This window comes from Arachis hypogaea, chromosome 2, assembly GCF_003086295.3.
Source record: "Arachis hypogaea cultivar Tifrunner chromosome 2, arahy.Tifrunner.gnm2.J5K5, whole genome shotgun sequence".
In the NCBI taxonomy this organism is placed as follows: Eukaryota; Viridiplantae; Streptophyta; class Magnoliopsida; order Fabales; family Fabaceae; genus Arachis; species Arachis hypogaea.
The window spans coordinates 63,751,880-63,776,298 of NC_092037.1; the positions used below are offsets into that span (position 1 = coordinate 63,751,880).

Consider the following 24,419-nt stretch of genomic DNA (forward strand, 5'->3'; position numbering starts at 1 on the left):
AAAGTGTATAAATTATCTGCTCATCTATTACATAATTGAATGCATATGTAAAACTATTTTACACTAACAAATCAATGCATCAAAATTAAATTCTTATAATATAACATACAAAAGATCCTCACTTGTAACATCTAAAAATATTAATGATGTCTCTCTTAAATTAAAACTACTACACTTAAAATTTTTTAGAATATCATGAACCAAAATAAGTATTTTTAAAACTTTTTTCTTTAATTTTTACTCTTATTTTTTTCATATTAATATAATAATACACATCCTATATAAAACCAAATTAATTCATCATGTATGACTACACCCAAATACAGGGGCAGATCCAGAAATGTTATCGTGTGGGGGGGAGGGGCAATAACATATATCATATTAAAGAAATATGCAAATAAATTATAATGTAAGATGCATTACAAAAATATACCGATAGAGAATATATATTTAAAGACGTACAAAAAAATATGCGTACTTTTTACTAACAAAGTGGTACACGTCGATTCTTCATATCATCAAATTCATCGATAATAGAATTGGTGTCAAATCTTTCAGCAATCTTCTTCTCAATGTAAATCGAAAGACAATTAGCAAGAAATTCATCTTCCATTTTATTTCTGAGTCTATTCTTCACAATATTCATAGCTGAAAAAGATCTCTCAATTGTAGCAGTTGAAATAAGGAGAGTTAATACCAAGCGAATCAAACGATCAATCAAAGGATATGTTAAAGACTTTCCTGTCTTCGTTAATCCTTGACATAACTCCAAAATTGTAGACAAGTTAGTTAACTCAACATGATTAGGAACATCAAGTTCATAATGTTGAGCTTGTATTCTAATGTGAAATTTCTCTTGGTCACTGAAGTCATCTAGATAAAACCGTTCTACTAATTCACACACTTTGTTAACACTGAAGAACTTATAATTATCTCTGGGATCTAAAGTTGAACTTAAAGTAAGCAATTCCACCATATTATCATTGAATCTTCCATTAAGCTCTTGCAACTGTGTATCAATTACAGCCAGAAATAAATTAACACGGTAATTATGCTCCACTGAAATTTGGTCAACAATTTTGCGAGTTTGGCCTCTTCTAGGAATATGCAATGCATTCATATCAAGAACCTCAACTTCATGTTTCTCACAATATAATATAACTTCTTTTATGAAAGCTGTTGAGTTAAAAAATTAACTAAATTAATTAGTAATGACAAACATTATTTTTGGACAAAATAAATAATTAGTGTTGAGAGTTAATAATTACATGTTGCTAATTATTTATGATGATATGTTGCAGGCCAAAAATAAATATAATACAGCAGCAGCCCAAGTGAATGAGAGAAATATATAAACAAGGCTGGTGGGCTAAAATGAAAACAAAGACCAAAAGAAACAAAGAATACAAGGCAACAGGCTGAATGAAAAAGATCCGATCCAAGCCCGGTTGCCTTTTTCATTCAAACTTTTCCATCTTGCTCTCACCCAAAAGCAACGTTAACCTGTCCCCTCTTGGTCAGAACTCAGAAAAAGAAAGAGAGAGCTTCTTCCCTAAGCTATTCACCAAAGAAGCAAAAAAGAGAAGATTAAGCAAATGATAGAAGTCTAATCACCCGTCATCAATCTATATCAAGAAGAGGTCAGAAGCTAAAGGTGATTTTCATTTCCTTCTACATGCAAGTCATTTTCTTCTCTTCTTCCCAACACTCTGCCGTTCTAAAAATGGGTTACAAGAAAAAGTTAGTTTCTGCTCTAATATGTTGTGTATCTACGGTCTCAAACGAATCTTAGGGACCAAGTTGGTTTTTAAGGGATGAGATCTGGTTTACCATTGGAAGACTTGTTGTGGTTACTGTATTGAGGCTTTCGGTAAAAAATATGGTCAGAACCAAAGTTCCTAATTTAAGTAAAAATGGGAGAAAGTGAACGGCTGGGGTTGGTGAAGCTCAAGGCTCAAGAAGTTGACCTAGAAAGAGCAACCAAGCAACATGCAAGGAGATAAAAGAAGCTTTCCATTCATTCAGAAGCCAAGGCGAGAAAACCAGAGTTTGGTGAGTTGTGTTCTGTAAAGAAGTTCCTCTACTTGGATAATACTTTCTTTTAAAGAAGCATTCAGCCAATACTGAAGAACTGAATCTGAGGTTTGCAAATTTGGTTTATCACATAGCAAAAGGCTATTGATGAAGTCAATCTCCTTCATGTTTTATAGATTGTAATGTACTTTTCTATATTTATCTTTCTGTAATTTCTTAAGAGAAAAGGCATATTGAGAGAGCTCAAGTAAAAGCCATGAGTGGAAAAAAGCTGAGTGATACACTTGAGAGAAAAGTCTAGAGTTATTTCAGATTTCTTTAGATATGTCTATGTCTTGTATCTTGTACGTGTGAGGTATCCATTTCTTAGTTGGGTTAGCACTAAGTGTGAATAGTTAGGTATTAGCATAGCCAATGTCAAGTTAGGTTAGAACTTGAGTGTGAAAGGATTGGGTCAATCCTGTGGAATTTGTGTATGTAATACTTTTAACTATAGTGAAAATTTCTCCATTGTTGTGGAGGAGACTGGACGTAGGTTGCATAGCACAAGGTAACCGAACCAGGATACATACTGGTGTTAGCTTTTCTCTTCTCTGCTGTATTCTATTTTCTGATATTCATGAGACAAAAATAAATTGTTTCATAAATTTTCGCTACTGAATACAAACAGAATCAGAATTGAAAGTTTGTTTTAAAAGGGCCATAACAACAACTTAAAAGGAAGGCATAGATTCAACCCCCCTTCTCTAAGCCTACCACAACCTTCAATTGGTATCAGGAACTAAGGTCTCAAGAATCAAGCTTAACCACTTGGAGCAAAGATCTAATGGCGAATAACTTGGGTACAACCATAGTTGGCTACACCCTCACTGAAGGCCAGTCAAACAACCGGCCACCTTTCTTCAACGGGAAGAACTATGCCTACTGGAAAGAAAGGATAATGATCTTCATCCAATCCATTGACTACAACATATGGAAGATTGTTGTGAGCGGTCCCAAGATCCCAACAAAAATAAGTGCTGATAGAGTGGTGACTCCAAAAGAAGAACCTGAATGGAATGAAGATGATAAGAAGAAGATAAAGCTGAATGCTAAAGCAATCAACCTTCTTCACTGTACTATCAGCTTTAAAGAGTACTGGAAGGTGTCTAGATGCAAGACAGCCAAAGAAATATGTGAAAAACTCCAGGTTACACACAAAGGCACTAAACAAGTCAAAGAAACGAGGATTGATATGCTGCAAAAAGAGTACGAGATGTTTAACATGAAGGATGGAGAAAGCATTGATGAAGTGTTTGAGAGATTCTCAATCATAATCAACAACCTTGATGCTATGGGCACAAACTATGCAGAACAAACCTTGGTGAGAAAACTCCTTAGAAGCCTCACAAAAGAATGGGAAACCACTGCCACTGTCCTAACCGAGAGCAACAACCTAAGCCCCATAACCTATGATGAGTTGAGAGGAAAACTCCTTACATATGAAACCACACACAAGAACCCGGACTCAGAAAAAGGGAATAACCCTCAAGTCAAAAGTAGAACCCAAAGAGAGTGAGTCTAGTGATGGTATTTCAGATGATGAACTCATGTTTTTTGTTAGGAGATTTAGAAGAATGATGAAGAACAAAGGCAAGCACAAGGGTTCAAGCTCAAAGGAACACAAGGTGGACTTGAGCAAAGTGACGTGTCATCATTGCAAGGAGGCTGGACACTTCAAGCTAAACTGTCCTAAGCTCAAAAAGGAGGACAAAGGCAAGAAAGAAAGGAGAAGAATGCTCATGGCAGCTTGGGAGGATCTTGAGAACGACTCAAATAAAGAAGAAGAATCTAAAGGTGAAGATAAAGACTGCTTTATGGCTGGAAACAATAATCTTGATGAGGTAAATTACTATGATTTGACCATAGATGATTTATATGCTATTATTGATGATCTCACTTTAAACACCTCAAAACTGCTTGACAAGTACAATGAGTGCAGATCTGAAAGAGATGTGTTAAGAGCTGAAAATGAATTTTTAAAAGAAAAAGTGAAGGAAACTGAATGTGCTTTGGACATTATTGAAGAAAACGGATTTCTAAAATCTGAACTTGAAAAAATAAAAGGAAAGCACATTGTTGACTTAGCAAAATTTGCTCAAAATTCTAGTAACTTAGACAAATTACTTGCAAGCCAAAATCCATTATTTGAAAAATCTGGTTTAGGTTATATAGCCAAGGAAAGTGCAGTTTTCAATGACTCTCCTATGAAATTTGTGGCTTCTTCATTAAATACTAAATCCACACCAAACAAATATGGTATTGGATATATTCCAACAGTTGAAGAAAAATTTGATGAAGTATTCACAAGTGAAACTGAGCCTTCACCAAGAACCGAACCTAGTTTAAACAGGCCAGGTTTGGGATTCAACTCGAAAAATGAGGTAGCTTTCAAGAAGCCACCTTTTTACAACAAAACCTCATTTTCGAAAAATCCAAAGGTTTTCAAAAATTCTGGTGAAAATTTTTTGCAAAGAGGAATAATTATAACAAAAATCAGTTTGTCAAAAGAAATGCACCTTTTCCAAAAACCAGAAAATTTCAATCATTTAATCATTTCCAGCATGGTAGCTCATCAAATTTTCAACAACATGCATAAAAAATAACTGTTTTAATTACAAAAAATTTTGTCACTCATATGCACAATGTTTCATTGAAAAGAGAGTTGTGGAAAACCAAATTTATAATGTTATTTGTGATTTCAATGTACTTGGGCAACCAAGATGGATTAACTTCAAAGGATCCAAATTAATTTGGATACCTAAGGCTACTTGAAACTCTTCATGTAGATTTGCCTAGCATCCAAGAACAAAAAGGACATGTGGTACATGGATAGTGGATGCTCAAGGCACATGACTGGAAGGTCAACTTATTTCATCAAACTAAACAAGTATGATGGAGGTTTTGTGACCTTTGGAGATGATAGTAAAGGTAAAATTATTATTGTTGGAAAAGTAGGTAATGAACAATCTACTTTCGTTGATGATGTATTTTTGGTATGTGGTTTGAAACACAATCTTTTGAGTATAAGTCAGCTGTGTGATTTACGATATTTAGTGACTTTCAAAAGACTTGAATGATGTATTGTTAATGAGAAAACAAATGAAGTGCTTTTTGTTGCCAAGCGTTTTAATAATGTGTATGGACTTACTCTTGATGAACTAAAGGATCAAAATGTAGCTTGTTTTCATTCTAAAGAATCTGAAAAGTGGTTATGGCACAAGAGATTGGGCCATGAAAGTATGTTTCAAATAAACAAACTTGTAAAGAAATGGTTAGTAAGAGGTCTTCCTTTGATAAGGTTTGACAAAGACATCACTTGTGATGCTTGCCAAATGGAAAAACAAACAAAAAGTTCTTTTAAACCAAAGGAAGACATCTCTACTAAAAGGCCACTTGAGTTGCTACACATTGATTTATGTGGTCCAACAAGAACTCAGCCTAGGTGGTAAACATTATTGTTTAGTGATTGTGGATGACTATACTAGGTTTGGTTGGGTTTTATTTCTTGCACATAAAAATGAAGCCTTTTCGGCCTTTGAACCTTTTTGCAAGAAAATTCAAAATGAAAAGGATATAAAGATCTCTTCTATAAGAAGTGATCATGGAACTGAATTTGAAAATAATTTATTTGAATCCTTTTGTGAGGAATTTGGAATATCTCACAACTTTTCTTGTCCAAGGACACCATAACAAAATAGTGTTGTGGAAAGAAGAAATAGAAGCATACAAGATATGACAAGAGCTATGCTTTGTGAGAGTAATGTTCCAAAATTCCTTTGGGCTGAAGCAGTCAACATGGCTTGCCACATTTTGAATAGAACAATCATAAGAAAATTTAAAAAAAAAACCCTTATGAACTTTGGAAAGGTTACCCACCAAATTTAGACTACTTGCACATCTTTGGATGCAAATGTTTTATTTTAAATAACAAGGATAATTTAGGTAAATTTGATCCAAAGGCGTATGAGTGTTTGTTTGTAGGATATTCCACAACTAGTAAAGCATATAGAGTTTATCATCAAGAAGTTAGGATTATTGAGGAGTCCATACATGTTACATTTTGTGATACTAACTTGGTGCAAAGTATTTTGGAAGATTGTGATGCAGGGAATCAAGTTCAAAATGATAATGAAACAGCTCAAAATCATGAAAATGAAAATTCTGGACAAGCTGAACAAGAAACTGCAACTGCTAAAAATTCAAGAGACAATTCCATTTTGTCTCATGAATCTGAAGGAAATCATGAAGCCATCGGCACCCAGAATCCCTTGGTAACTGAATCTGCCTCCAAGTCCACCAGACCTCGTGAATGGAGATTCTTGAAGAATTACCCTGAGAAATTTGTTATTGGGAACGTCTCTCATGGGGTTAGAACTCGGTCCTCAACTAGAAAGGCCAATGAAGAGACAAACATTGTCTTTCTCTCTCAAATGGAGCCTCAGAATGTCAAAGAAGCCCTTAGTGACCCCTCTTGGGTTAAAGTAATGGAGGATGAGCTTTTTGAGTTTGAGAAGAACCAAGTATGGACTTTGGTTCCAAGGCCAAGTGAAAAGAAAGTGTCCTGCACCAAGTGGATATTTCAGAATAAGTTAGAAGAAGATGGCAGCATTGCAAGAAACAAGGCAAGGCTAGTGGCACAAAGATATGACCAAGAAGAAGGAATAAACTTTGATGAATCCTTTGCCCCTGTTGCCCGAATGGAAGCCATAAGAATTCTCTTAGCTTATGTTGCATTTTGTGGTTTTAAATTATATCAAATGGATGTGAAATGTTCATTTTTGAATGGTGTGATAGATAGAGAAGTGTATGTGGAGCAGCCACCTGGTTTTGAAAATAAAGAGCATTCTAACTATGTTTTCAAATTATCAAAAGCTCTCTATGGTTTAAGACAAGTTCCTAGAGCTTGGTATGAGAGGCTTAGCTCTTTTCTTTTGAAAAATGGTTTTCAAAGAGGCACCACAAACACAACTCTATTTATCATGAATTCTAATGGTTCTTTCCTTTTAGTCCAAATATATGTTGATGACATTATTTTTGGATCAGCCAATGAATCCCTTTGTTATAAATTTGGAAAACTCATGACAAGTGAATTTGACATGAGTATGATGGCTGAACTTAATTTTTTCCTTGGGCTACAAATTAAACAAACAAAAAATGGTATTTTCATTCATCAAGAGAAGTATGCCAAGAAACTAGTTAAGAAATTTGGTATGGAAAATGCCAAACCCATGGGTACTCCCATGCACCCTAGTTCAAAATTAAATAAGGGAGAAACTGAGAAAGATGTAGATGAGACTAGGTATAGAAGAATGATTGGTTCTCTTATGTACTTAACTTCCTTTAGACCTGATATTATGCAAAGTGTTGGATTGTGTTCAAGGTTCCAATCCAAACCTAAAGAGTCACATCTTTCTGCAGTTAAGAGGATAATTAGATATGTTCATGGCACATCCAATTTTGGTCTTTGGTATCCTAAGATTGATGATTTTTCTGCAGTTGGTTATTGTGATGCAGATTTTGCCGGTGATAGAGTTGATAGAAGGAGCACTTCAGGCCTATGTTGCTTTCTTGGAAGGTCCTTGAATGTTTGGTCAAGTAAGAAGCAGCCAACAGTGGCTTTATCCGCTGCAGAGGCTGAGTACATAGCTGCTTCTTCATGTTGTTCTAAGCTTATGTGGTTAAAAACACAGTTTGCTGATTACAAATTAAATGCTGAAAATATTCCCTTGCTGTGTGATAATATGAGTGCCAATAATATTTCTAAAAATCTAGTTTTGCACTATAGCACTAAGCATATTCAAGTAAAATTTCATTCAATAAGAGAACATGTCCAAAAGGGGGATATTAGCATTCAATTTGTTGAATTTGAGGAGCAATTAGCAGATATTTTCACTAAACCACTGCCTGAGGACAGATTTTGCATGCTTAGGACCAGTCTTGGAATTTTGAGTTATGATTCATTGTTTAAAAATTGCTAATGTGTTTGCTGGAGCATTTTGTCTCATAAACAGGTATGAGACAATTCTGGACAGGTAAAGACCGTTCCCTTCAATCAGCATGTTTTGGGCTTGTTGCAAGTGAAAGTTGATCTGGGCCAACCTCAAAAATCAGATCATGGGTGGTCCTATGTATTTCCTTAATTTAAACCACCTCTGGGTCCAATATGAATGTTCCATTTGTTAATATTTGTCTTATTTGTTGGCTTGTGTGTTTCAGTTCCTTTTTGTCCAAAAAGGCATTTGGGTTGATTTTTTTAAAAGGTTTTCAAAATTTGAAATTAATTTCCTGTTTCATTTTAAAATCAAATAAAATCTTTCTTTTTATGAGGTAATGTCTTTTCAAGTCATATCAAAAGGTGATGCAGTTACATGGTTTAAGAAAATTTTTTTTGGTACGGTTACTAACACATCTTCTCTTCCTTTTGTTGAAAATTTAGAATTTCTGGACTGGTTGATCGGGGTAAAACTTGTCTCTCAACAAATTCCCATTCGGCAAGTTTACCGAATTTGTCGTCAAGTAAAAACTCACAATAGAGTGAGGTCGAATCCCACAGGGATTGATTGATCAAGCAACTTTAATTAGAGGAATGATCTAGTTGAGCGAATCCATGAATAGAGTTGATAATTGTAGAAATTAAAATGGCGAGAAAGTAAATGACTGAAAGTAAATAGCAGAATTGTAAATGGGAATGGGGGAATTGCTCATAAAAGTAAATTGCAGAAAATAAAGAGAATGGGTAAGATCAGAAATGGGGAGTTCATTGGGCTTAGGAGATGTTGCATTCTCCGGATCAATTTCATTTTCATCTCTTCCTCAATCAATGCACTCATTGATCTCCTTGGCAATCTTAAGTGATTGAATCATAATTTCTTGCAATTCAATCTCTCAAATCTTGATCAATAGCCAATTCCTTGGTCAATTGCTCATGAGAAGAGATGAAGTGTGGTCACTGATTATACCACATGCACTTCCCAAATCAAATGCTTAGAGGGTTATAGCCACATACCCATCCACACTCAATTTGGTCTAGCATGAGAAAGCATTTCTAGCTAATCTCTTCATTCCTCTTTCAAGGATCCGAAGAGATCCATGTTTGAATAGCTTCTTTTCCAAGATAACTATCCAATTGGATGAAGATCGAAAGCTTTCAAGTAAAATCAAAAGGAAAGATAGAAGAAGAATAAGAAAATTAGTATTGATCCATCAAATTACAACAGAGCTCCCTAACCCAATGAAAGGGTTTTAGTTGTTCATAGCTCTAGAAATCAAAATCAAAGATGGAGAATACATGATAAAGCTAGAAGTACAAAGAAAGTAAATACAAAGAGTAGTTCTCTGTCCTAGCTCACTCTCCAAAAAACTCCTCTCTCTTTCAAAACTGCTCCTATATATACTACTCTTCTCAGCTTCAAGTTAGCTCTTCAAGTCTTGGGCCTCTGGATCTTTGAGCTTAAAGCAGTTCCTTTCTTCAATTGGGCTTGGCTTACTTGCAGAGAGATAGTGTGAAATGGGCATAGACTTTAGCTCAAGACGTTAGGGGTTTTTATCATTTAGTGAAAATACAAGTTCGAGAACGTTAGTGACACTTAACATTGTCACTAACGTTGCCATGCACCCCTTTGCCTCACGTTAAAGCCTACGTTAACTGGGTTAACGTGGCTTTTAACGTTGCCTTGTTAGCCTTCGAGAACGTTAGTGACACTCAACATTGTCACTAACGTTCAAGTGTGCCCCTTCTTGCTTCACGTTAAAGCTCACGTTAACTAGGTTAACGTGGCTTCTAACGTGGCTTTTGCCAACCTTCGAGAATGTTAGTGACACTCAACATTGTCACTAACGTTCAAGTGTGCCCCTAGGTCTCACATTAGAGTCAACGTTAACTAGGTTAACGTGGCTTCTAACGTGGCCATTCTTAGCCATCCCAACGTTAGTGACAATGTTGAGTGTCACTAACGTTGGCTCATTCTTCATTCCTCCTCGTTAGCTTCCACGTTAACCAAGTTAACGTGGCTCTTGGGGGTTTTGTGGTTGCTCCAACGTTAGTGACAATGTTGAATGTCACTAACGTTGTCGACAACTCTCCATCTCTTACGTTAGCTCCCACGTTAACCAAGTTAACGTGGGAGTTAACGTGGCTCTTTGCACCTTAGGCCAACGTTAGTGACAGTGTTGAGTGTCACTAACGTTGGCTTTTCTTCCCCCTTTGACGTTAGAGGCCACGTTAACCTAGTTAACGTGGCCTCTAACGTGGCCATTTGTGAGTAATTGCCAACGTTAGTGACAATGTTAAGTGTCACTAACGTTGGCTCAACTTCTCTTCTCCACGTTAGAGTTCACGTTAACTTAGTTAACGTGACTCTTTAACGTGGGCATTGATGGCTTTTGAGAGTGTTTTTGACAATCACTTTTCTCCTTAACTTTGCAAGTTACCTCCCATTCCTTGCTTCCTTTGGTCCTGAAATCAAGCAAAAGAGTGCATCAAAGTTCTAGTCCAAGTCATGAGTAATGCTATATGAAATTTTGTCATTAAAATCATGCAAAATCCACATGAAATAATGTAAAATGCACAATGTATGCTTGAACCAAGGTCTGAGTGAATATCTGCCCAAAACTAACTTATTTCCCATGAAAATGCATGAAATTACCTAAAAACAGTAAAGAAAAGGTCAGTGAAACTGGCCAAAATGCCCTAGCATCACAACACCAAACTTAAAGCTTGTTTGTCCCTAAGCAAGTACTGGAACAAGAGAATGATGAATGGAATCTCCAGAGAAATGAGTCATTCTTGTGGAAGTCATATTACTGATTTTATGGTGGTTTCATGCATAGCAACTTAGGTTCATTCCACTACTGGCTTTCAGACCTTTATCATCTCCTAAAATACTCACTTTGTTATATCCCATGAGACCTTTATTTATTGATCCTTTTATTGTTATTTCAAGGGCTGTTTGTGTTATTTAGGCTAAGTGTTTTGTAAGGGGGCAACTCTTTAGGATAAGCTTTCAGCCAGCACTCCCGAACCAGTTGGTTCAAGGTACTAGGTGTTGAAGCACCCCTAAGGACTTACTTGCTCAAGTCTCTCCCCCATACATACACACCACAGGCATATAGTTTATTTATTTTCTTTCCTTCAGACCTTGGTGTCCAACACCTCTTTGGGTTACTAAATGCTCTGTGGTGAGGGTTACTCTTGATAGTGGATTTTCAGCTGATAATCCTGGGTTAGTTAACCCAAGTTACCAGGTGATGAAACACCCCAAAGAGCTTATTCATCCAAGTAGATCCCTCACACAGGAGCACCACAGACACATGTCTTAGGGTAAACCATTGGTGCCTAGCCTTATTGCTTACTCTTTTTCTTTTGTTTTTGACTTCCCTTGTTCTTTCCCTTTTCTCTTATTAGGATCTTGTTGTTATCTTAGTCTCATGGGTATATCAAAAGTAAAGCATTCAGGATAGATAGTTGTCATCCTAACCTTGTGGTTGAACCAACTTAGCTAACTTATGACTACCCCCAAAGGGCATTATGAGCCTTACTCTGCTCTTTTAAAACATAAAACATTCCCTTCTTCAAACAAATAGACAAGCTTACAAGTAAATAAGGGAAAGATGCAGTGACACTTAAACCAGAATCACAGACCATGCTCAACAACAAGGTAGAGTAAAAAAAATGTTTAGGCCTCACTGGTAATCATTAATCAAGATTGCATTTGAGCTTCCAATGTTCGAACTGTAAATATATGGAATTAAGTGACAATACAACCTTCAGGTGACAACTTCTAATCGCCTTCTTTTTGTTCTCCTCTTGCTCTTTGCTTCCTTGAGCGAGGGTTCACCATAAGGTTCCTGTAAAGTTATTGAAAGTTGCTTGTTCCCAAAGCACTTGAGGAATAATTAGCTTGCATGTGCTTGTGTCTTATGAACTTGATTTGGTGTGTGAACACCAAACTTAGTTCCTTGTTTAGTACACAATCTTGCACATACGCTGATAACTCATATCTTGTTGTTAACAGAACAATGATTAACTAAAGTCTAACTACATCTAAGTGGTTTCCCTCAATTGGTTAGAGCTAGCAATGTGTTTTGGGAGCAGGTGTAATTCTAACTAAATGTCCTTTTGGTGGAACACCAAACTTAGAATTACACTGTCTCTTTTGATTGTTCTGGTGTGAAACACCAAACTTAGCTCCTTGCAATACAGGGGGAACAACTTGTGATTTTTATTGAAATGAAGATGAAAATGACTACCTGAGGTTGGGTTGCCTCCCAACAAAGCGCTTTTTTTATCGTCGCTAGCTCGACGTTACCCCCTTATTATGGTGGTTGGTAATGCTTGAAGTCTTCTCCTCTGGCAGTGGACTTGTATCCATTGGTTGTATCAATGATCTCTACATGCTCCAAGGAGAGAACTCTGTTGATGGTGAAGACCTTAGGTAGCTGAGATGGTACAGTGGGGAGATTAGGGGGGATATCTGTGAAGTAGGCTGAGATTACTTTATCCCCTGGAGAGAAATCTTCCGTAGGAATCTTCTTGTTTCGCCACCCCCTTGGTACCTTCTTCTTTGCCCCTGGTGCTGTTTTCTTACTCCTGGTGGCCACCTTCTTTGATGAGCTTTTGTTAATGTCCTCACAAACTTCTGGTGGCTTAGGTTCCTCCAATTTTTCCTTGACATGTGGCACTTGCTGCTGGCCTTGTCCATCAACCCAGTGAATCTCAGGATGAGCTGGTTGTGCTTCAGTGCTTTCTTCTTCCTTTAGTATCTCATGATGCCCTTTGCTCGGTTCTTTATCCTCTTCATCTTTTTCCAGTGAGAGTTCGAAAACACTGAAGCTCAGTTGTTCATCATGGATCCTTAATATTAGCTCTCCTTTCTCCACATCTATGAGTGCTCTAGCAATAGCTAGAAATGGTCTCCCCAATATGATTGGGTGCAGGTGACTCTCCTCCATGTCCAGGATGACAAAGTCTGTTGGGAGAAAGTATTTTCCAACTTTGAGCAACACGTTTTCCACCATTCCTACTGCTTGCTTTTGAGTCTTATCAGCCAGCCTTATGACTACATCTGTAGGTAGTATCTCATTGATCTGCAGCCTTTTTACCAGGGATAGGGGTATTAAGTTGATGCTTGCTCCCAAATCGCAAAGTGCTCTATCAAAATTTGTTTCCCCTATAGCACAAGGGACATGAAAACTCCCTGGGTCTTTTCTTTTCGCAGGAAATTGTGTTTGAATGAGGGTGCTGCAATCCTTGTTCATCACTATAGTCTGGCCCCCCTTGAGTGAGCTCTTCCTGGGAAGTAGTTCCTTCATATACTTGATGAATGATGGCATTTGCTGAATGACCTTGATGAATGGTATGTTCACATTCAAAGATGCAAACGAGTCTAAGAACCTTGAGTACATTCTCTTTCCCACAACACCCTTTAGCAGTTGAGGAAATGGTGCATATAGTCTCAGTAGCTCCTGTTGTGAGATTTCTGGTTCTTGTTGGTCTTTCTTCTCCTTCTCTACTAAGGTATTTTCAGGTTGTTCTGACAGCTTGCTTGGCTTGTCTTCAGTCTCCTTGTCATTTGTAGTGACCATATTGCAGTCTTCCCATCTTACTTTCTTCGCTTCACCTCTCAGATTCTTCTCCGTGTCACTTGGGAAGTTATCAGTGGGTCTGGGCATCTTCTCAGACAAATATCCCACTTGGGATTCCAGCTTCTTGATTGCTTCCCCCCGATTCTTCATACTGGCTCTCACCTCCTCTTTGAACACCTTATTGTCTTGAATGTCTTTGCATATGCTTTTAAGTAAGGTTTCAATCTTTGAGATTCTGTCATCAAATGATGGTATGTTGGGGGTAGAGATAGAAGAGTGAGATGTATTGCTGTGGTTTTGTTGGTATGTCCTCTGTGTGAATTGTTGGGGAGCTGTGTTGTTGGGGTTGTGACGTCTCTGATCTTGGCCTTGGTCTTGTTGATTCCCCACCCAAAGTTTGGGTGATTCCTCCATCCAGGGTTGTAGGTCTTGGAGTATGGATCATGGTTGTATCTAGGTGAATTCCCAATGTAGTTGGCTTGCTCCTGAGTGCCTTCTTCCTCTTCACTTGCTTCCTCTTGAGTTGAAGTGGTGATTGCTGCCACTTGACTTCTCTCCATCTTCTTGGTGATGAGCTTGTTTTGAGCAAGCAGAGCATCTACATTGTTCAGCTCCATTACCCCTCTAGTGTTCCCTCTTTCGGAAGCATAGATGTAGTCATTCTCAGCTACAGTTTCAATGACATCTATGGCTTCCTCAATGGTCTTCTTCTTGTTCAAAGAACCTCCGGATGAATGGTCTACGGCCTTCTTAGATTCATATGACAGTCCTTCATAGAAGATGTGCAACTGCACCCATTCATTGAACATATCAGATGGACATCTCCTTGTTAGGTCTTTAAACCTCTCCCATGCTTCATATAGAGTCTCACCATCTTGTTGCCTGAAAGTTTGTACCTCAGCTCTCAGCTGATTGACTCGTTGAGGGGGGTAAAATCTTGCTATGAACTTGTTCATAACATCATCCCAAGTTGTCAAGCTCTCCTTTGGAAAAGACTCCAACCACTTGGTTGCCTTGTCTCTGAGAGAGAATGGGAACAACAACAGTCTGTAGACGTCTGGTTGAACGCCATTGGACTTCACTGGTCACATATTCTCAGGAAGGTGTTTAAGTGTTGGTTGGGGTCTTCTTGGACACCTCCTCCGAACGAGCAATTGTTCTGAACAAGGGTGATGAGCTGTGGCTTTAGTTCAAAGTTGTTGGCATGGATGGTTGGTTTTTGGATGCTACTTCCGCAATTTCCTGGGTTTGGGTTGATGTAAAAGCCCAAGACTCTTCTATCTTCCCCACCAGGATTTGCTTTACCTCCTCCACCATGGTTGTGCACCTCTTCCTCACGATGGTCTTCCATGGTTGTTTCAAAGTATTCTTCACAGTGTTCCTCCTCTTCTTCAGCACCCACTACACTTTTTTCTTTTGCCTCCCTTCTTAATCTTAAGAAGGTTCTCTCAGGTTCAGAATCAAAGGAAGTTGAAGTTCCGCTTCTTCTCCCTGTCATATAACCAACATATTACAAGCAAGAAAAGCAATGCAGAAAGTATCTTGTTAGAATAGCTTGTTAGTGTCAGTGATGCAATATATCAAACAGTTAGTGGGTTAGTGAACTGAATTGTAAATAGCAAAGAAAAACTCAGAAACAGGGGAGGGGAAGAATTAAACTAAGACGGAAAGCAAATTAACCAAACAGAAAATTAAATCAAACAAAATACAAAGGCTCAATCTAGTGATCCTCTAATGTAATCATTGTTGATGCACAATCAATCCCCGGCAACAGCGCCATAAACTTGATCGGGGTAAAACTTGTCTCTCAACAAATTCCCATTCGGCAAGTGTACCGAATTTGTCGTCAAGTAAAAACTCACAATAGAGTGAGGTCGAATCCCACAGGGATTGATTGATCAAGCAACTTTAATTAGAGGAATGATCTAGTTGAGTGAATCCATGAATAGAGTTGATATTTGCAAAAATTAAAATGGCGAGAAAGTAAATGACTGAAAGTAAATAGCAAAATTGTAAATGGGAATGGGGGAATTGCTCATAAAGGTAAATTGCAGAAAATAAAGAGAATGGGTAAGATCAGAAATGGGGAGTTCATTGGGCTTAGGAGATGTTGCATTCTCCGGATCAATTTCATTTTCATCTCTTCCTCAATCAATGCACTCATTGATCTCCTTGGCAATCTTAAGTGATTGAATCACAATTTCTTGCAATTCAATCTCTCAAATCTTGATCAATAGCCAATTCCTTGGTCAATTGCTCATGAGAAGAGATGAAGTGTGGTCACTGATTATACCACATGCACTTCCCAAATCAAATGCTTAGAGGGTTATAGCCACATACCCATCCATACTCAATTTGGTCCAGCATGAGAAAGCATTTCTAGCTAATCTCTTCATTCCTCTTTCAAGGATCCGAAGAGATCCATGTTTGAATAGCTTCTTTTCCAAGATAACTATCCAATTGGATGAAGATCGAAAGCTTTCAAGTAAAATCAAAAGGAAAGATAGAAGAAGAATAAGAAAATTAGTATTGATCCATCAAATTACAACAGAGCTCCCTAACCCAATGAAAGGGTTTTAGTTGTTCATAGCTCTAGAAATCAAAATCAAAGATGGAGAATACATGATAAAGCTAGAAGTACAAAGAAAGTAAATACAAAGAGTAGTTCTCTGTCCTAGCTCACTCTCCAAAAAACTCCTCTCTCTTTCAAAACTACTCCTATATATACTACTCTTCTCAGCTTCTAGTTAGCTCTTCAAGTCTTGGGCCTCTGGATCTTTGAGCTTAAAGCAGTTTCTTTCTTCAATTGGGCTTGGCTTACTTGCAGAGAGATAGTGTGAAATGGGCATAGACTTTAGCTCAAGATGTTAGGGGTTTTTATCATTTAGTGAAAATACAAGTTCGAGAACGTTAGTGACACTTAACATTGTCACTAACGTTGCCATGCACCCCTTTGCCTCACGTTAAAGCCTACGTTAACTGGGTTAACGTGGCTTTTAACGTTGCCTTGTTAGCCTTCGAGAACGTTAGTGACACTCAACATTGTCACTAACGTTCAAGTGTGCCCCTTCTTGCTTCACGTTAAAGCTCACGTTAACTAGGTTAACGTGGCTTCTAACGTGGCTTTTGCCAACCTTCGAGAATGTTAGTGACACTCAACATTGTCACTAACGTTCAAGTGTGCCCCTAGGTCTCACGTTAGAGTCAACGTTAACTAGGTTAACGTGGCTTCTAACGTGGCCATTCTTAGCCATCCCAACGTTAGTGACAATGTTGAGTGTCACTAACGTTGGCTCATTCTTCATTCCTCCTCGTTAGCTTCCACGTTAACTAAGTTAACGTGGCTCTTGGGGGTTGTGTGGTTGCTCCAATGTTAGTGACAATGTTGAGTGTCACTAACGTTGTCGACAACTCTCCATCTCTTACGTTAGCTCCCACGTTAACCAAGTTAACGTGGGAGTTAACGTGGCTCTTTGCACCTTAGGCAAACGTTAGTGACAGTGTTGAGTGTCACTAACGTTGGCTTCTCTTCCCCCTTTGACGTTAGAGGCCACGTTAACTAGGTTAACGTGGCTTCTAACGTGGCCATTTGTGAGCAATTGCCAACGTTAGTGACAATGTTAAGTGTCACTAACGTTGGCTCAACTTCTCTTCTCCACGTTAGAGTTCACGTTAACTTAGTTAACGTGACTCTTTAACGTGGGCATTGATGGCTTTTGAGAGTGTTTTTGGCAATCACTTTTCTCGTTAACTTTGCAAGTTACCTCCCATTCCTTGCTTCCTTTGGTCCTGAAATCAAGCAATAGAGTGCATCAAAGTTCTAGTCCAAGTCATGAGTAATGCTATATAAAATTTTTTCATTAAAATCATGCAAAATCTACATGAAATAATGTAAAATGCACAACGTATGCTTGAATCAAGGTCTGAGTGAATATCTACCCAAAACTAACTTATTTCCTAAGAAAATGCATGAAATTACCTAAAAACAGTAAAGAAAAGGTCAGTAAAACTGGCCAAAATGCCTTGGCATCAGCATCATCTCTTTTCCATCAAAAAGCCTGTTTACCCTCTTTTGGTCAAAGAGTTTTATGCTAACATGACATATCATGAAGGCACTGTTCAGTCATATGTCAAGGGCCGAGACATAGTTTTAAATAATAAAACAATCAGCGATTCATTGAAGTATACTGATGTTGGGTCGTGTGCTTATGTGTCTGTTAAGTGGGATGAAGGAGTTGGTATTTCTTACCATGATGCTTTAGCTAATATTTGTGAACATGTCTCCTTGATTGATGGCATTACACCCACTCACAAAGCCCTAGGATATGAACGTGCTCAGTTGCACCAAATGGTCAACCACATCATACTTCCTCAAAGTGGTTCATATCAAAGGATTTCCTACACTGATACTCTTTTTTTATATGCCCTTCTCACCAAAACTGAAATTTCATTTGCATATTTGATGGTTAGATACATGTTTGACTCTGTTAGTAGTGAAAAAGACAAAGCACTTCCTTATGGCATATTTCTAACTTGCATATTTGAGTTTTTCGGTGTTGACTTAACCAATGAGGAGTATCAAAATAAACATTCATTTCTAAAAGGAGGTGGTGCAGTGAAACAGCAAAAAGGACCTACTCGATTTGAAAAAATGGTCATAGATGATGAAGATGATGACTTTGTCCCTGAGGAATCTCCTCCTCCTTCAACCGAGGGTACTTCCATCTCTACTGGCAAGAAATTTGCTCTGCTGAATATTGTAAAGGATGTTGTTCAGGAGTTTGTCTCCCAATCTAATCACTTGATTGTAATGAGCAAGAAACAAAGAAAGCTATCCAGCAAACATGAAAATTTTCTCCGGAAATCAAGGGATAGAGTGGCTGTGTTTATAACATTTATTGACAACCTACAGAAGGATGAAGACCCTGCCACTGACGCTGATGAACAAATTGACTCCGAGGGGAACGGTTCTGATGCCTAGGATTGTTTCATGAAGCTACTGATGTATACTCTTATTGTCTCATGAATTCTGCTTAGTTTGCTACTTTTGAACTTTTTCTATTGTTGTCTTGGATGACTGTAATTATCTAAATACCGCTGCACTTAATTTTAGTTTTCTTCATGTTTTTGAACTGTGCACTAACTCTTTCTTGCAAGATTTAAGGTGATGTTTTTGTTGATCTTGATTATTATCCACCCTTGATGACAAAAGGGGGAGTAATAGCTGCTGAATTAACTTCTGCTGCAACTAAATTTTTTGTGATTTAATTGCGAATTTCTGATTACTGCTGATGATAGTGTCGAGCATATAAATTTTGAGTTGCAACTGTGCTAATACAGGAAATGAATTGACATGCAAATTGGAAATTGCTTTCATATGATATCAGTTTGCCCTTGATTAATCTTGATACTTTGTTTTTGCTGTTGACATGATATGTTGGGCTAATTCTGTGGTGTTGTTTATTTTATATCCCTTAGACAAGATAAATGTGTGTAGCTCTTTATTGTGTTATCTATAAGTACAATGTAAAACAGGAACAAAGAGAAAAGCATAAATCTAGAGGGAGCTACTATTGAAAAGGAAAGGGGGAGCAACACTAAAGCAAGAAACATCAATCAAAGGGAAGTTTTCTAACTTTGCTAAAATTTAATTCCTTTGGTTATTGCTTAAATATGTTTGTCATCAAGGGGGAGATTGTTGAGTTAAGAAATTAACAAAATTAATTAGTGATGACAAACATTATTTTTGAGCAAAATAAATAATTAGTGTTGAGTGTTAATAATTACATGTTGCTAATTATTTATGATGATATGTTGCAGGCCAAAAATAAATATAATGCAGCAGCAGCCCAAGTGAATAAGAGAAACATATAAACAAGGCTGGTGGGCTAAAATGCAAACAAAGCCCAAAAGAAACAAAGAATACAAGGCAACGGGCTGAATGAAAAAGATCCGATCCAAGCCCGGTTGCCTCTCTCATTCAAACTCTTCCATCTTGCTCTCACCCAAAAGCAACGTTTACCTGTCCCCTCTTGGTCAGAACTCAGAAAAAGAAAGAGAGAGCTTCTTCCCTAAGTCTAATCACCCATCATCAATTTATATCAAGAAGAGGTCAGAAGTTAAAGGTGATTTTCATTTCCTTCTACATGCATATCATTTTCTTCTCTTCTTCCCAACACTTTGCCATTCCGAAAATGGGTTACAAGGAAAAGTTAATCTCTACTCTAATCTGCTGTGTATCTACAGTCTCAAACGAATCTTGGGGACCAAGTTAGTTTTCAAGGGCTGAGATCTGATTTACCATTGGAAGACTTGTTGTGGTTGCTGTATTGAGGCTTTCAGTCAAAAAGATGGTCAAAACTAAAGTTCCTAATTTAAGTAAAAATGGGAGAAAGTGAATGGCTGGGGTTGGTGAAGTTCAAGGCTTAAGAAGTTGACCTAGGAAAAGTAACCAAGCAACATGCAAGGAGATAAAAGAAGCTTTCTGTTCAGTCAGAAGCCAATGAGAGAAAACTAGAGTTTGGTAAGTTGTGTTCTGTAAAGAAGTTCCTCTACTTGGATAATGCTTTCTTTCAAAGAAGCATTCGGCCAATACTGAAGAACTGAATCTGAGGTTTGCAAATCTGGTTTATTGATGAGCGGATAATTTATACGCTTTTTGGCATTGTTTTTAGTATGTTTTAGTTAGTTTTTATTATATTTTTATTAGTTTTTAGTTAAAATTCACTTTTCTGGACTTTACTATGAGTTTGTGTATTTTTCTGTGATTTCAGGTATTTTCTGGCTGAAATTGAGGGACCTGAGCAAAAATCTGATTCAGAGGCTGAAAAGGACTGTAGATGCAGTTGGATTCTGACCTCCCTGCACTCGAAGTGGATTTTCTGGAGCTACAGAAGCCCAAATGGCGCGCTCTTAATTGAGTTGGAAAGTAGACATCCTGGGCTTTCCAGAAATATATAATAGTCTATACTTTGCCCGAGATTTGATGGCCAAAACAGGCGTTCCAAGTCAACTCAAGAATTCTGGCGTTAAACGCCGGAACTGGCACAAGAATGGGAGTTAAACGCCCAAACTGGCACAAAAGCTGGCGTTTAACTCCAAGAAAAATCCCTACACATGAAAGCTTCAATGCTCAGCCCAAGCACACACTAAGTGGGCCCGGAAGTGGATTTTTATGTCATTTACTCATCTTTGTAAACCCTAAGCTACTAGTTCTCTACAAATAGGACCTTTTGCTATTGTATTAAGAAGCTTTGGATCATGTTTTTATGATTGAACCCTCTTTGGGAGGCTGGCCATTCGGCCATGCCTAGACCTTTTTTTATGTATTTTCAACGGTGGAGTTTCTACACACCATAGATTAAGGTGTGGAGCTCTGCTGTACCTCGAGTATTAATGCAATTACTATTATTCTACTATTTAATTCAGCTTATTCTTGTTCTAAGATATTCATTCGTACCCGAGAACGTGATGAATGTGATGATTATGTGACGCTCATCATCATTCTCACTTATGAACGCGTGCCTGACAACCACTTCCGTTCTACAAGCAAACAAGGCTTGAATGTTTATCTCTTGGATTCCTTAATCAGAATCTTCGTGGTATAAGCTAGAATTGATGGCGGTATTCTTGAGAATCCGGAAAGTCTAAACCTTGTCTATGGTATTCCGAGTAGGATTCAAGGATTGAATGACTGTGATGAGCTTCAAACTCGCGATTGTGGGGCGTTAGTGATAGACGTAAAAGAATCACTGGATTCTATTCCGACATGATCGAGAACCGACAGCTGAATAGCCGTGCTGTGACAGAGCGCGTTGAATATTTTCACTGAGAGGACGGGACTGTAGCCATTGAAAATGGTAATGCCCAACATACAGCTTGCCATGGATAGGATTAAGAAGGATTGGATGAAGACAGTAGGAAAGCAGAGAGACGGAAGGGACAAAGCATCTCCATACGCTTATCTGAAATTCTCACCAATGAACTACATAAATATCTCTATCTTTATTTTATGTTTTATTCATCTTTTAGTCATTAATCCTCCATAACCATTTGAATCCACCTGACTGAGATTTACAAGATGACCATAGCTTGCTTCATACCAACAATCTCCGTGGGATCGACCCTTACTCGCATAAGGTTTATTACTTGGACGACCCAGTGCACTTGCTGGTTAGTTGTGCGAAGTTGTGATAAAGAGTTGAGATTGCAATTGAGCGTACCATGTTGATGGCACCATTGATGATCACAATTTCATGCACCAAGTTTTTGGCGCCGTTGCCGGGGATTGTTCGAGTTTGGACAACTGACGGTTCATCTTGTTGCTTAGATTAGGTATTTTTCTTCAGAATTTTTAAGAATGAATTCTAGAGTTTCAAGGTGATGTTCTTATCATCATCAAAGCTGATTGATTCTCATCAATTTAGCTCTTGAATGTAATGTCCTGCTGAAGCTTGGCTAGCCATGTCTAATTTCTTTAGACTAAAGCTTTAGACTAACATTGCATGATTCCTGGAATTCTCATTAAGAATTTTGATATCCCTATTTTCTTTTCCACTCAATTTTCAAAAAAAAATCCAAAAAAAATTATAAAATCTTAAAACCACAAAATAATTTTATGTTTCTTGTTTGAGTCTAGTGTCTAATTTTAAGTTTGTTGTCAATTGCATGTCTTTATTCTTCTGATTTTTGAAAATTACATGCATTATGTACTTCATTGATCTTCAAATTGTTCTTGATGATTTCCTTGCTCTGATCTTTAAATTCTCTTGTCTTGAGTGTTTTGTTGTTTCTCATATGCATTCTCAATTTGTTAGTGTCAATAGTATACAAACTTCTAAGTTTGGTGTCTTGCATGCATTGTTTATTTGATCTTAGTTTCATTTTGATTATTCCTCATCATTAAAAATTCAAAAAAAATTTTAATTTGTGTCTTTTCAAGTCAATAATACAGAGAATTAAAGATTCAGAACATACAGCAGAGGAATTACACAGAAAAAGCTGGGCGTTCAAAATGCCCAATGAGGAAGGAAAACTGGCATTTAAACGCCATCCAGGTCGGGCGTTAAACGCCAGCCAGGTGGGGCGTTAAACGCCAGAATGGATACCATTCTGGGCGTTTAATGCCAGGATGGCACAAGAGGGAAGATTTTGTTTTTAATTCAAATTTTTTTCAAGTTTTCATAATTTTTCAAAATCAAATCTTTTTCAAATCATATCTTTTCAATCATATATTTTCAAAATCAATTTCTTCCCATTTTTCAAAAAAAAATATACTTGCTAACAATTAATGATTTGATTCGACATTTCAAGTATGTTGCCATTTCTGTCGAGAAAGGTTTAATGTCTGAATCATATCTTTTAAATTTCTTGTTAGCCAAGTCATTAATTTTAAAAATCAAATCTTTTTAAATTATTTTTCCATCATATCTTTTCAATCATATCTTTTCAATCACATCTTTTTCAAAATTAATTTTCAATCATATCTTTTTGATTTCTACTTTCAAAAATCTTTTTCAAAAATCACTTTATTTCTTTTCCAACTTTAGTTTTCGAAAATCATCAATCAAATTTTCAAAATTTCTTTTAATTATTTTAAAATCTTTTACTTTAATTTCAAAAATTCTTCCCCTCTTCTCACATCCTTCTATTTATGGACTAACACTTCTCCTCAATGCACAATTCGAACCCTATCTCTCTTGATAAGTTCGAATTCTTCTACCTCCTCCTTCTATTCTTCTTTTCCTCTGACATCTCAAGGAATCTCTATACTTTGACATAGAGGATTCCATATTTTCTTGTTCTCTTCTCTTTTATATGAGCAGGAGCAAAGACAAAAGCATTCTTGTTGAGGCTGACCCTGAACCTGAAAGGACCTTGAAGCGAAAGCTAAGACACTACTCTCTGTAGAGGACCTAACAAAAATCTTCAAATAAGAAGAAGACATGGCAGCCGAAAACAACAACAATGCCAACAATGCAAGGAAGGTGCTGGGTGACTTTACTGTACCTACTCCCGACTTCTATGGGAGAAGCATCTCTATCCCTGCCATTGGAGCAAACAACTTTGAGCTTAAGCCTCAATTAGTTTCTTTAATGCAACAGAATTGCAAGTTCCATGGACTTTCATTGGAAGATCCTCATCAGTTTTTAGCTGAATTCTTGCAAATATGTGACACTGTCAAGACCAATGGGGTTGACCCTGAGGTCTATAGACTTATGCTATTCCCTTTTGCTGTAAGAGACAGAGCTAGGATATGGTTGGACTCACAACCTAAAGAAAGCCTGAACTATTGGGAAAAGCTAGTCAATGCCTTCTTGGCAAAGTTCTTTCCACCTCAAAAATTGAGTAAGCTTAGAGTGGAAGTCCAAACCTTCAGACAGAAGGAAGGTGAATCCCTCTATGAAGCTTGGGAAAGATACAAACAATTGATCAGAAAGTGTCCTTCTGACATGCTTTCTGAATGGAGCATCATAGGTATCTTCTATGATGGTCTGTCTGAACTGTCCAAGATGTCATTGGACAGCTCTGCTGGAGGATCTCTTCTTTTGAAGAAGACGCCTGCAGAAGCTCAAGAACTCATTGAAATGGTTGCAAATAACCAATTCATGTACACTTCTGAAAGGAATCCTGTGAACAATGGGACAAATCAGAAGAAAGGAGTTCTTGAGATTGATACTCTGAATGCCATATTGGCTCAGAACAAAATATTGACTCAGCAAGTCAATATGATTTCTCAAAGTCTGTCTGGAATACAAGCT

At 37.5% G+C, this 24,419-nt stretch overlaps 1 non-coding gene across 1 annotated transcript; it reads right to left on the reverse strand.

Annotated features, from left to right (window-relative positions):
- Window positions 1-24,008: 24,008 nt before the first annotated feature.
- On the reverse strand, window positions 24,009-24,116 carry LOC112762794 (small nucleolar RNA R71). Its single transcript, XR_003182765.1, has one exon. It is a non-coding gene; the product is annotated as a small nucleolar RNA R71 (small nucleolar RNA).
- Between the last annotated feature and the right edge of the window lie 303 nt (window positions 24,117-24,419).